The sequence below is a fragment of the Anomaloglossus baeobatrachus genome, chromosome 6 (assembly GCF_048569485.1).
Source record: "Anomaloglossus baeobatrachus isolate aAnoBae1 chromosome 6, aAnoBae1.hap1, whole genome shotgun sequence".
Classification (NCBI taxonomy): domain Eukaryota; kingdom Metazoa; phylum Chordata; class Amphibia; order Anura; family Aromobatidae; genus Anomaloglossus; species Anomaloglossus baeobatrachus.
The window spans coordinates 440,448,731-440,462,845 of NC_134358.1; the positions used below are offsets into that span (position 1 = coordinate 440,448,731).

The 14,115-nt window shown below is 45.6% G+C and overlaps 1 protein-coding gene across 1 annotated transcript in view; it reads left to right on the plus strand.

Annotated features, from left to right (window-relative positions):
* Window positions 1–2,438: 2,438 nt before the first annotated feature.
* The window catches only part of TCAIM (T cell activation inhibitor, mitochondrial), a 103,288-nt gene continuing 91,611 nt past the window's right edge, over window positions 2,439–14,115 (plus strand). Inside the window, exon 1 of the mRNA XM_075316640.1 lies at window positions 2,439–2,569. The gene's annotated coding sequence lies outside the window, so the exon portion shown is untranslated. The remainder of the gene's footprint in view (window positions 2,570–14,115) is intronic.

Here is a 14,115-nt window from a genome sequence, read left to right on the forward strand (position 1 = left end):
TCAAAACTGCATCATAACGCAGGGGTACTATTGATCAATTGTTAGGTGTCATGATGTCAAAATGTGAACAGCATGATTAGGAGGACGCTGTACAGATTGCGCTGTATGGATCGCATTCTACGGAGCTCGCTGTATGGATCGCATTCTACGGAGCTCGCTGTACGGAATGCGCTGTATAGTTCGTGCTGTATGGGTCTCGCTGTACCGACTGTGCTGTACGCAACAGAAAAGGGGGGAGCCAGCACTGCTTGAGAGTGGCATGCAAACAATTAAAAGTGAAAATTCATATATTATTCCATCTGTACTATAATGCAAAAATGAGATTTTTAGCAAATAATTGATCAATTTTTTGAGCCGCCCCTGCCACGTTTGTTTCCTGGTCCGGTGGCTGACTCCTACCATGCCATGTGTGCCTGGTTTGCTTGGAAATTTCCTTGTGCTTCTATCAAAATTATATATTGGTGGCTGTTCACATTCAACCACCTCCCCCTTGTCCACAGGCTTTATTAATTAAGCACCTTATACTTGGACCTGTTCCGCCTTCATTCATGGACCCTGATCGGGCACTGTGAGGGCCAGTTCTGACATCGTCCCGGCCTGTGCATTTAGCTCACCGGCGTGAGCGAGGGCAGCTATGTTTACTGCCCTGCCCGTGATATGGCAGAGCGAACTGCGCCTGCGCGAGCCGACCTAACTGCACAGGCGTGAGATTTGAAAATGTGACGAGGAGGATGACGAAGGGTGCCATCCCGTCAATCAAGGAAGGAGGATGGCGATCAGCGGCAGGAGGGGGATAAAGGACCAGAAAATGAGCACGCCCATCTGGCCAACACAGGTAATTAGCATACCTAACAGACAAGTTTTATAAAATTATTTTTGGTGCACCTCATAGAATGCAGCCCAGGAGCTGCAGAAGGTTATACTTTTAGGTGTACTTTGCACGTTGCGACATCACTACTGCGATATCGTCGGGGTCAAATTGAAAGTGATGCATATCCGGCGCCGGTAACGACGTTGCAACGTGTAAAGCCTAGATTCGCCGATAAACGATCGCAAAGTGTCGCAAATCGGTGATCTGTGTAGTGTTGGTCATTTTCATAATGTCGCACCAATAGGAGATACGATGTTGTTCCTCGTTCCTGCGGCAGCACACATCGCTGTGTGTGAAGCCACAAGAGCAAGGAACATCTCCTTACCTGAGTCCACCGGCTATGCGGAAGAAAGGAGGTGGGCGGGATGTTTACGTCCCGCTCATCTCCGCCCCTCCGCTTCTATCGGCCGCCTGCCGTGTGACGCCGCTGTGACGCCGCACGACCCGCCCCCTTAGGAAGGAAGCGGGTCGCCGGCCAGAGCGACGTCGCAGGGCAGGTAAGTGCGTGTGAAGCTGCCGTAAAGATAATGTTCGCTACGACAGCTATCACAAGATATCGCTGCTGCGACGGGGGCTGGGACTATTGTGCTCGGCATCGCAGCATCGGCTAGCGATGTCTCAGCGTGCAAAGTACCCCTTAGTTTAATAGTAAAATCTGGTGACAGGTGGTTCCTTTTAATGAATTTAGGAGGCCGCATGGCACAATGGAAAGATTAAATATAGAGTAGGACCCCCTATTGAGATTTGCCATGACGTGGCAGGGGTGGCTCAAAAGATTGATCAATTCTTTGCTAAAAATCTCATTTTGCATTATTATACAGTTGGAATAATATGTGAATTTTCACTTAATTGTTTACATGTCACTCTCAAGCAGTGCTGGCTCCCCCCTTTCTGTTGTGTGCTCTACGGACCTTGCTGACCGGATTTGTGCCGTGCGAACCTCGCTGTACGGATTGCGCCGCGCGGACCTCGCTGTACGGATTGCGCCGCGCGGACCTTGCTGTACGGATTGCGCCGCACGGACCTCACTGTACGGACCCCGCAGACTCATATTCGCCTATTTCTACAGTACAGATATGTATGTCTTGTGCCGGACATTGATTTCTGATACACAGCTACCAGATACTGATAATCGCCCCTCACGTTTCAGCAGGGAGCCTGTACAGTGCTGGGGTTTTCCAGATGTTTTTGTTTTTCTCACGTGGAAAAACAAACAACACTTTCATACTCATGTCGTTTATACTTCTACAATGCTTCACATCTGCCAACAAAGCGTGTGTGGACGCGCAATTCACGGCCAGAAAAAATCCAAGGAGAAAAAAAAACTGTATGAAGATGCCACGAGAGGAAAAAACAAAGCACGGAAAAACAAAACCCCGCGCCCTGCTCTTCTCCAAGATGCTGCATGACCTGTGAGCTCCGGCGCTGCTGCTGCGGCCACTGACACTGACGAGCGGCGACAAGTTGTGGGCGGGAGCAGCACGTCCAGAGGTGTGTCACAGGGGGCGTGGCAACGCGCAGCCTCAGCCTATCACAGGCCTGCGCCGTCTATCACCCGGCGCCGCCCTCCCACAGCTGAAGGGCAGGTTGCGGCCGAGCGGATCTCCTGCCCGTGGTGGCAGCAGAAATATCGTCTGTGGGAATCGCGTGTAATGAACACGGAGGAGACAATGTCCTGCAGGGAGGACGCGCAGTAAGGTGACGGCAGCCACTCACCGGAGAGGGAGGGGTTAAAGGGGGAGGGGGAGGCAGCAAAACAGACGTGCTCTTGTTATGTACAGTCATAGGGAATATACTATATATACTACATATATACTATCTGCTGTAGTAATGTACAGTCATAGGGAATATACTATATATACTATCTGCTGTAGTAATGTACAGTCATAGGGAATATACTATATATACTATCTGCTGTAGTAATGTACAGTCATAGGGAATATACTATATATACTATCTGCTGTAGTAATGTACAGTCATAGGGAATATACTATATATACTACATATATACTATCTGCTGTAGTAATGTACAGTCATAGGGAATATACTATATATACTATCTGCTGTAGTAATGTACAGTCATAGGGAATATACTATATATACTATCTGCTGTAGTAATGTACAGTCATAGGGAATATACTATATATACTATCTGCTGTAGTAATGTACAGTCATAGGGAATATACTATATATACTATCTGCTGTAGTAATGTACAGTCATAGGGAATATACTATATATACTATCTGCTGTAGTAATGTACAGTCATAGGGAATATACTATATATACTATCTGCTGTAGTAATGTACAGTCATAGGGAATATACTATATATACTATCTGCTGTAGTAATGTACAGTCATAGGGAATATACTATATATACTATCTGCTGTAGTAATGTACAGTCATAGGGAATATACTATATATACTACATATATACTATCTGCTGTAGTAATGTACAGTCATAGGGAATATACTATATATACTATCTGCTGTAGTAATGTACAGTCATAGGGAATATACTATATATACTATCTGCTGTAGTAATGTACAGTCATAGGGAATATACTATATATACTATCTGCTGTAGTAATGTACAGTCATAGGGAATATACTATATATACTATCTGCTGTAGTAATGTACAGTCATAGGGAAAATCTAGTATATATGTATATGTCCCAGGACTGTACATTGCTACAGAAATATGTACATATGTAGTATATAGACCCTATGACTGTATTTACTATATATACAGTATGTATCTATCTCTCCTGTAGTAATGTATAGTCATAGGGGAATATACTGTACAGTCCTGTCCAGAGTTGTTTTTTAGACTGACCCATATTTTGGTTTTCTCAGTGTTTGTTGCTTCAGTGTTTATAGTTTTTTTCGTCAGAGGTTCCTGTGGTTGGTGCAGTATAATTATAGTATTTCACAAGTTGTAAAGTTTAACAAACACAAGAAGTTAATGCTGAATATCAGCTTCTGTGCCAAATCCTGACTGATGACCACTAGTGATGAGTGAGCACTACCATGCTCGGGTGCTCAGTACTAGTTATGAGCGGGCACTACCATGCTCGGGTGCTCGGTACTAGTGATGAGTGAGCACTACCATGCTCAGGTGCTCGGTACTAGTGATGAGTGAGCACTACCATGCTCAGGTGCTCGGTACTAGTGATGAGTGAGCACTACCATGCTCGGGTGCTCAGTACTGGTGATGAGCGGGCACTACCATGCTCGGGTGCTCGGTACTAGTGATGAGTGAGCACTACCATGCTCGGGTGCTCGGTACTAGTGATGAGTGAGCACTACCATGCTCGGGTGCTCGGTACTAGTGATGAGTGGGCACTTCCATGCTTGGGTGCTCAGTACTAGTGATGAGTGAGCACTACCATGCTCGGGTGCTCCGTACTAGTGATGAGTGAGCACTACCATGCTCGGGTGCTCAGTACTAGTGATGAGCGGGCACTACCATGCTCGGGTGCTCCGTACTAGTGATGAGTGAGCACTACCATGCTCGGGTGCTCCGTACTAGTGATGAGTGGGCACTTCCATGCTTGGGTGCTCAGTACTAGTGATGAGTGAGCACTACCATGCTCGGGTGCTCCGTACTAGTGATGAGTGAGCACTACCATGCTCGGGTGCTCAGTACTAGTGATGAGCGGGCACTACCATGCTCGGGTGCTCCGTACTAGTGATGAGCGGGCACTACCATGCTCGGGTGCTCCGTACTAGTGATGAGCGAGCACTACCATGCTCGGGTGCTCAGTACTAGTGATGAGCAGGCACTACCATGCTCGGGTGCTCAGTACTAGGGATGAGCGGGCACTACCATGCTCGGGTGCTTGGTACTAGTGATGAGTGGGCACTTCCATGCTCGGTACTTGTGATGAATGGGCACTACCATGCTCGTGTGCTCGATACTAGTGGTGAGCGGGCACTACCATGCTCGGGTGCTCGGTGCTAGTGATGAGTGGGCACTACCATGTTCAGGGCAGAGGTGTATCTAGGCTGATGCAAAACGGAAATGTGAACCTAGCCTTAACTTGTCAGACGGCACAATAGTTTATTATAGAGGTTGTCTACTACTTTAACATTGATGGTGTATCCTTAGGATAGGTCACCGATGTCTGATTGGCCAGAGTCCAGCACCTGGCACCCCCGCCAGTCACCTGTTCTTGATGCCGGCAGGTGACTGGAAGTGCTCAGATAGTCTTCTGATAGCGGCTGCAGTCTCCTATTCAAATCAATGAGGAAAATGTGCAGCACCCGGCCACGGTCCCTATCAGAAGACAAATCAGATCCGGAAATAAGCATTTCCGACCACCTGCAACGACAGCAGCTGATCAGCGGGGGTCCCAGACCCAGGTAGATCAGACATTGATGACCTATTCTAATTTTACAATTGATGAATTGCTACTTGTGTACAGGATCAGAATTAATAACAGCACCAGAACCAGCAGAGGTACAGTACAGACCAAAAGTTTGGACACACCTTCTAATCTCCAGAACAACTGTTAAGAGGAGACTTTGTGCAGCAGGTCTTCATGGTGAAATAGCTGCTAGGAAACCACTGCTAAGGACAGGCAACAAGCACAAGAGACTTGTTTGGGCTAAAGAACACAAGGAATGGGCATTAGACCAGTGGAAATCTGTGCTTTGGTCTGATGAGTCCAAATTTGAGATCTTTGGATCCAACCACCGTGTCTTTGTAGAAAAGGTGAACGGATGGACTCTACATGCCTGGTCCCCACCGTGAAGCATGGAGGAGGAGGTGTGATGGTGTGGGGGTGCTTTGCTGGTGACACTGTTGGGGATTTATTCAAAATTGAAGGCATACAGAACCAGCATGGCTGCCACAGCATCTTGCAGCGGCATGCTATTCCATCCGGTTTGCGTTTAGTTGGACCATCATTTATTTTTCAACAGGACAATGACCCCAAACACACCTCCAGGCTGTGTAAGGGCTATCTGACTAAGAAGGAGAGTGATGGGGGTGCTATGCCAGATAACCTGGTCTCCACAATCACCAGACCAGAACCCAATCGAGATGGTTTGGGGTGAGCTGGACCGCAGGGTGAAGGCAAAAGGGCCAACAAGTGCTAAGCATCTCTGTGAACTCCTTCAAGACTGTTGGAAAACCATTTCCGGAGACTACCTCTTGAAGCTCCTCAAGAGAATGTCAAGAGTGTGCAAAGCAGTAATCAAAGCAAAAGGTGGCTACTTTGAAGAACCTAGAATATAAGACATATTTTCAATTGTTTCAAACTTTTTTAAGTATTTCATTCCACATGTGGTAATTCATAGTTTTGATGTCTTCAATGTGAATCTACGATTTTCAGAGTCATGAAAATAAAGAAAACTCATTGAATGAGAGGGTGTGTCCAAAGTTTTGGTCTGTACTGTACATAATTAGAACACCCATCAGTACAGAAACACAGCATCACTACCACTAGAAATACAGAAATTCATCATCAGAACCAACAGAAATTCAGCATAGACCCACAGGCAGTAAAGAGATTCATCATCAGAACCACACCCCCAGCAGTACAGAAATACATCCATATAGCCCCATCAGTTCATAAAGAGCATCAATACAGAAATACATAAGCAGAACCACAAGCAGTACATGCTACATCAATTGGAATGTCAGGTCAGACCCATATACTGTACATTTCTATTACATGAAGCTACAATTTCCAGTACATCCTTAAAGGGAATCTTTCACCAGGTGTTTACCACCTAATCTGAGAGCAACATAACTTAAGGGTAAAGACTCTGATTCCAGTGATTTGTCACTGACTGTGCTGCTTAATGTAGTTTTGATAAAATCAACAATTAATCAGCAGTAGATTATCATTAGAGGATGACTTTGCGTGCTGCAGGTAGTCCAGCATATTCATGAGCTCTGTATAACTGCTACGGTCGATCTGCAGCAGAGAAGACAGCAGACAGCTCAGTAAGACACATCGCTGGAATCAGCGTCTCTGCCCCTGCGTTATGCTGCTTTCACATGGGGGAGCAAAAACCCGGTGACAGATTCCATTTAACAATGGTAAGGAGATACTTGGGATTATCGGTCATCATCATATTGCAGACCATACAGGATGCACAGTAAGGCCTCGGTTCCACTTGTGTTTTGCACAGACGAGTGCAATCTAATAAAACATTAGACTGCACTCGCACCAGTGCAAAACTCTGGGGAAGTGTCCATCTGAAATTGATTTCTCATGCCATACTGGCCAGAGAAAAGAATCGCAGCATGCTGGGTTTGGCAGCGATTCTCAGCTCAGATGCACCCATACAAGTCTATGGGATAGTGTGAAATATCGCACTGCACTCGAACGTCATCAGAGTGCAATGCAATGTACACAGAGACAGGCAGCGGAAAAAAAGGGGGAAAGTGCCCCATCTCCTCCGCCACTGTGATCCGATTGCAAGATCAAATCACAATCGCCTGACAGTTTATAGAATTAATTGTGGGGTGAGCAGGATTTCCCCACATACATAGCATCACTCCTTTCCCCACATACATAACATTACCCACTTCTTCAAGCAACCCCACACAAGTAAGGCTGCTTTCACACTACGTTTTTTTAACATGCGTCATGAACGTTTTTTTGCTGCAAAAGCGGATCCTGCTTTTACAGCAAAAAAACGCATGCAAACGCATCTGTTATTTTGCAGGATCCTGTCACTTTAAGTTTATGGGCGGGCATTGGAGTCATGTGATCGGGAGTGAGGGGAATTGAACGTGACAGACTGGGAGCCGGCATCTAACAGCTGTGGAGGCTCGTAACCAAGGTAAACATCGGGTAACTTGCTTGGATACCCGATATTTACATTGGTTACGAGCGTCTGCAGCTGCTAGGAGCAGGGCTGCCTGCACACGTTACCAACGTAAACATCGGGTAACTAAGAGAAGTGGTTACCCGATGTTTACCTTGGTTACGAGCGTCCTCCGCTCTCAGGCGGGGGAGAGTGGAGTGAGAGAGGGAGGGGGAGAGAGGTGGAGAGAGAGACTGATCACCCGAGGCTGGTTTCTGGACATGCTCAGTAGAGCAAGCAGGATCCTGTATCAGCATGCCAGCGTTCACATGCGTTTGCGTGCTGTTTAGTCAGGATCCAGCAATTTGCAGTATTTGGAAGCAGCTCAAAAACGCTACAAGTAGCGTTTTTGAAATAAGTTAAAAAACTGCAAGTCGCTGGAACCTCACTATAACGCACGCAAACGCAGGTGAACGCATGTTAACGTGAGTCCATTGCAAATGCATTGAAATGAAAACGTATTTGCACTGGATCCGTTTTTGCGTTAAAAAAACGTAGTGTGAAAGCAGCCTAACTGTAACCCTTCCCCATGCAGCCCCCCAGAACGTAGCCCCCAGCATATAACAAAATCCCTATACAGGCCTCTGCATGTAACATCATCCCCATCACCACACAGGCAGCCCCCCAGCATGCAACATCACTCCCTTCATCATGCAGCCTCACGCATGAAGCCCCCCAGCACCTTTAACACCCCCTTTCCTGGATAGCCTTCCAGTACATACAGTATTCCAGTATCTACCTGGCTTAAATTGATTGCTTGCCGATAGATCTTGGAAAATAGCTGTGGGATTAGGCAAAAGTTTCTTTTAACATTTCTGATTTCTAAACAGTTTAACCACTGGTTCTTCATATTTTTACATGGCCAGATCACCAAATTCCCTCCTTTTTTATTAGCTGATTTGAACACAACTTCATTCCAAGCTTTGAGTTCTTCTCCTCTAGGGCCATGCATTCTTGATAGTTAATATTGAAATGATTGATCTAAGTAGACAAATTATTAATTTCCTCCACTACTATTTTGACAAAAATTTCAACTGTTGAACGAAGGTTAAGTGGAGGAAATTATTTACTTTTTTTTTTTTTTTTTTACATGAATGAGTGGGGTAGGATCTTACCTGTCCAATAATGATCACTAAAAAAAACAATCTCAAGATCTCAGTCTACACTTTCATGGTAGACTTCATAAATAACAATCAACAAATGGATATTGAGGAGCTAAGAGAGCATCTATCTTTGACAACAATTCCTCCATCTTTCCCCTATTTGGGTGATGCCTTTGGTATAAAACAGGAAACACCGGTCGGTCAGTTTATTCTATAAAACCCATTGTTTTCATTTGAATATACATATTTTTCTCTCTACCATTTGGGGTGTGTTTTTTGGAATGGTGTTTATATGGATTTACCAATGATTTTTTTTTCTAATCTTTAATTAGTAGGGTACTTTATATTTGTTGGTTATCGATTGATATTTCATAGATGACAGTATATTTGTATTAGGGGTCAATTGACCTTTATTATATTATTACCATTGTCTGCCTTCTGTGTGGTATTCTTTTAAATATTTTTATTATGATGTTATAAATAAAGAATTGAAAAATGTTTTATGCAAATTTGGTTGTGGTGTATGCTCCTTTTGTGTTGTAGGTTTTTATTGGTTCAACTACTAAAGAGGTTCATATCAAAGTAAGGGAACGCATAAGAGATATTGAAATGGCTTTTAAGATAGATGACATTGTTTTTTCAAAAAATATCCCAAAATACTTCAAGAAATTCCACAATGTAAAACTGCATCACTAAAATAACAGTGGGAATAAAAGGTTAATTAGATTTGAATGCAAGTGGATATATATATATGTGTGTATGTGTGGCGCCCTGGACAAGCCAGGGGCCACAGAGCACAACATCAACACACCCCACTCTCCCAGCAGGCACACCGAGGTCAGATACAAAACCCTTGTTGCCTTCCTCCAGGGGCTGATGTTCACACCAGGGGGTAGGCCAGGCGGTTGGTCCCGCCCACCGAGGAGTTCACAGTCCTGGAGGCGGGAAAACCAGGCAGATTAGTTGTCAAGTTTGAAGTAGAAGGAGGAAAGTGGCAGTTAAGCAGCCTGAAGTTGGTCCGGTTGTGTGGCCCGGACGGATCAGCAAGGTTGGCAGACGGTGGTGACCGTCTGCAGGAGTGGCCTATCGGAGTCTACCGTAAGGACCGTGGACGGGCGGTGGCCCGGCGGTACCGGACCGGTACGCAAGGAGAAGCCGGCACCATCTGGCAGGGGCTTACGGACCCCGGCAAGGCTAGGAGTCGCCGTGAATTTGCCGAATTCGTTAGTGAAGGGAACCTCCTGGGTTTACCAGCAGCCAAGTCCCGACAGAAGGCAACAGTCCAACCAAGAGAGGGAGACACCGCCACCGCCAAGGCAACCGTTTCCCAGGGCCAGAGCCTGCGGGCAAAAGGGGCTCCTCCAGCCCATATCCAAGCTGGGGAGCGGGTTACCGGTGGGAACCCATTGGAACCATCTACCGTACGTAGGTGCAGGGAAAGGCAGTCACCATCAACCTGCCGGGAGAAACAACACTGCAGCCGTCTGCGGGACCCATCCATCCAGCCGTGTGTTTTACCGAGAACTGTGTCCTCATCATTAGCTGAGTGAGTACCACCGTGCTGTGCGGCACAGCGCTGCCCCCGCGACCCTGCACCTCACCAGGCCCCGTAACCCGCCTGCCATCCATCCCTACCCCCATCACCGGGCCCCGGGACAACCAACCCCCTACCCACGGAGGGGAGAACTAACAACAAAGCTGCTCCCTGTCACCGCTCCCGGGATCCCCGTCTAGAGCAGCTGTGGTGTCACCAATATCACCACAACCGTGGGTGGCGTCACGGACAATATCCAAATCCCCACCATCCAATCAATCCCAACCCCTTTTCACTCACGGGCGAGGAGCGCCGCTAGAGTCCCCGGGATCCGGCCCACCGCTCGAGCCACCACCGAGCAGCAGTGGCAGCCGCAGCAGCAGCGGCCGGACCCGAGCAGTGGGAGAGCGCAGCGTCCCCTCCTCCGCCCGCGACATATGTATGTGTATGTATGTATATACCGGGCACCATTCCCGATCGATAACACAAAATTTTATGCTTTTGTATAATTTTTAATTGGTGTGGAGGTTTAGTAATAAGATGGTTTTGTTGTAATTATTGTTCTGTTTTTACTTTTTATTTTTCTAATTGATCTGGATAAGCAAACCGGTATCAGCAATCCACTTATTCATGTTTTTTTAGGGAATGAAGAGTTTAGATAAGGGAAAACTTCAAGTTATCAAGTTTAAACATGAGCACTATTTATAGTACAGTATAAGGCATTGAACTGTATTATTTTTTTTTTATAATGTATTTATTACTGAATTGGTAATATATACTATCATAAAATGACTATATTGTTGTTTTACACAGGTTGTTTGGCACTTACATTATTGTTGTGGCTTGGAGCGTTTAAGGGTCCCCTCCTGTTGTCACAGTCCTGACCCGTATGGCAGGCAGCTTGAACCTCTCTTGGGTCAGACCTCTGTCCCCGTTCCCAGGTTCCCTTTTTGCTTCTGTGCCCCGGACACTAACGATGGTGAGGAACCGTGATGGTTCCCTCACCGGGCAGATTTATCAAGTGAGCTTGAAACGTCTTCCTGAACTAGGGCTCTGCACCCCGCTGGTGCGCGGTCCAGGGAATACTCACACCGTACTCTCCCTGGCAACCGTACTCCTTTTGTCCACTTAGTCACTTTTACACTCTCCGTCCATGTACTGACTTCTGACTGATCGGATGCCTTACTGACTGAAGGTCTTCTGACTTACTGTCTGACAAGATGTCCGTTTCCCATCACTCCACTGACTACCACCTCCTCCTACCAGGTGTCTGACTACCGGATTGGATGAGTCCCAACCAATAGGTGGCCATCCATCAAATCCGTTCCTAGCCTGTTACCCAGTCTGGGAAAAAGTGTGTGGATGTGTGTGTTTGTGGTGCTTTATCGACACTGGTCTTCCAGGAATCTGGGGTTAGATGTGGTAGACCTGTGGCACCTGACACTCAGGGGCGCCACACATAAATCATGATTGGGAAAGGGTTCCCTACCTTTGATACATGGGTACGTCATGGAGATTGTGCAGGGCACAAGAGCTGTCCCCGCACTATCGCCACTGAGTGCTTGGCTTACGGGACAACTGAAACTCTGCTCTCACAAGAAGGAGCACTGCCTGCACCACCTCCAGCCGTTTAACCCCTTCACCCCTCGGCAATTTTCCGTCTTTCATTTTAGTTTTTTTTCATCCCCTTCTTCCAAGAACCATAGGTTTTTTATTTGTCCATCAATATTGCCATATGAGGGCTTGTTTATTTGCAGGATGAGTTATACTTTTGAATAAAACCATTAGTTTTACCAAAATAGTGTACTGAAAAACAGGAAAAAAATTCCAAGTACTTTCAAATTGCAAAAAAAGTGCAATTACATGATATTTTAGGGGTCTTCTATTCACCCTGTTCAGTATATGGTAAAACTAAGGTGTCCATTAGATGCCTCAGATCGGTACAAGTTCATACATACCAAACCTGTATACTTTTACTTTTCTCTAAGGGGTTAAAAAAAATTCAGAAGTTTGTTCAGACGTTTGTCGAAAAAAAGAATTGCGCTTTTGTCACCATTGTTCAAGACCCATTGCGTTCTCATTTTTTGGAATCTGGGGCTCAGTGATGACATTTTTTGCTCCTTGAGCTGACATTTTTAATTAAATCCTTTTTGTGTAGATACGCTGTTTTGATCACCTGTTATTGCATTTTAAAAAATGTTGCGACAATCAAAATCGTAATTTTGGCATTTGGATTTTTTTTTTTCTCTCCGCGCCGTGTACCGATCACATTAATTGATTTTATATTCTGATAGATCGAACATTTCTGAATGATGACAATTTCTGTTGATCAGAGCTGCACAGAAATGCAGTGTTCCTGTGTTAGAGGGCTCTGTCGGCTCTGACAGGAAATACGTCATGATAGCGACAGTGATCGTCACATGACTTGTTTTTACCATGGCAGCCATCAGCTCCCCATGTCATGGAGCCTCCGATGGCAGCAGGGAACGACGCGTTCTCCGCCACAGTCATTTAAATCACATAGTCAAATTTTGATAGCGCGATCTAAGGAGTTAACAGGCGCAGGTGCATCGCAGATCCACCTGCACCTGTTAGCCACACGTCTACTGATCAGATCAGCAGAGATGTGCATGGACCACCGCCGGCTCACCACAGCAGCCGCTGCCGGTGATTTTCCCAACATGACCAAGGACGTACCAGTACGTCCTTGGTCCTAAAGGAGTTAAACCCAGAATCAAAACTTTTTCTGTAATATTAAACAAAAGTATTAAAAACCCCGATTCACATCTGCACGATACAGCATCAAATAAGGGGAAAAATGCATTAAAGAAATGCAGCAAACACGCAATAATAAGAGAAGATTGTTATTGCAATGTGTGGTGTGGATACCTGCAGAAAAAAAGCTGTAGAAAAAAATGCAACATTTACGCTTGATGTGAACATGGCCTCAGCATTTACATTTCTATTACATTTCACACCATTACCAATCACCATAAATCACCTGTAGGAGCGCATGGTTAGTGCAAAATGGCCGTGGTCCTGGGGGAGGTTGCACGCAGCTCTGCCACTGCCTTTTTTATGCATACTTTTTTGTACCAATAAATCCTTTGTATGGACCTTGGAGTAAAGACACTTTTTCTTCTTGGGTTTTGAAACCCAAGAAAGTAAAGTTTATAAAATCGGCAGCTTCTTGAGTGACAGCAGCTGAGGATCAGATAATATCTGGATGGGTATTCAGAGTTATCCCCCTCCCGGTTAGAATTAGCATAAATATTATACAAATGCTTCACTTTATCCCTTGCAGGACCTGTGTGAGATCATACCCATGTGACCACAAGAGGCGGGGCCTCAGCCAACAGAGCTGATACCACCAAGCAACATTTTTCTGTTGGCTGAGGCCCTGCCCCTCTGGTCACATGGGTATGATCTCACACAGGGTCCTGCAAGGGGAAAAAGTGAATCGTTTGTATATACCTATGCTAATTCTAACCGGGGGAGGGGATAATTCTCAATACCCCCCCATATTATCTGATCCTCAGCTGCTGTCACTGAAGAAGCTGCCGATTTTATAAACTTTAGGTTTTAAAATCCAAAAAAGTAAACATCAGAGCTGACCACTAAAGGTATGTATAGAATCAGACTGATAGTGCCAGGATAGCACTGGCTTTAGGTTATATAACAAAATCCTGGTGATTGGTTCCCTTTAAGAAAATTAGCACCATGTGCCAGATTAACACCAATAACTTGCAGGTATGTGAAAGTGTACTCTAATTTTGATCCGT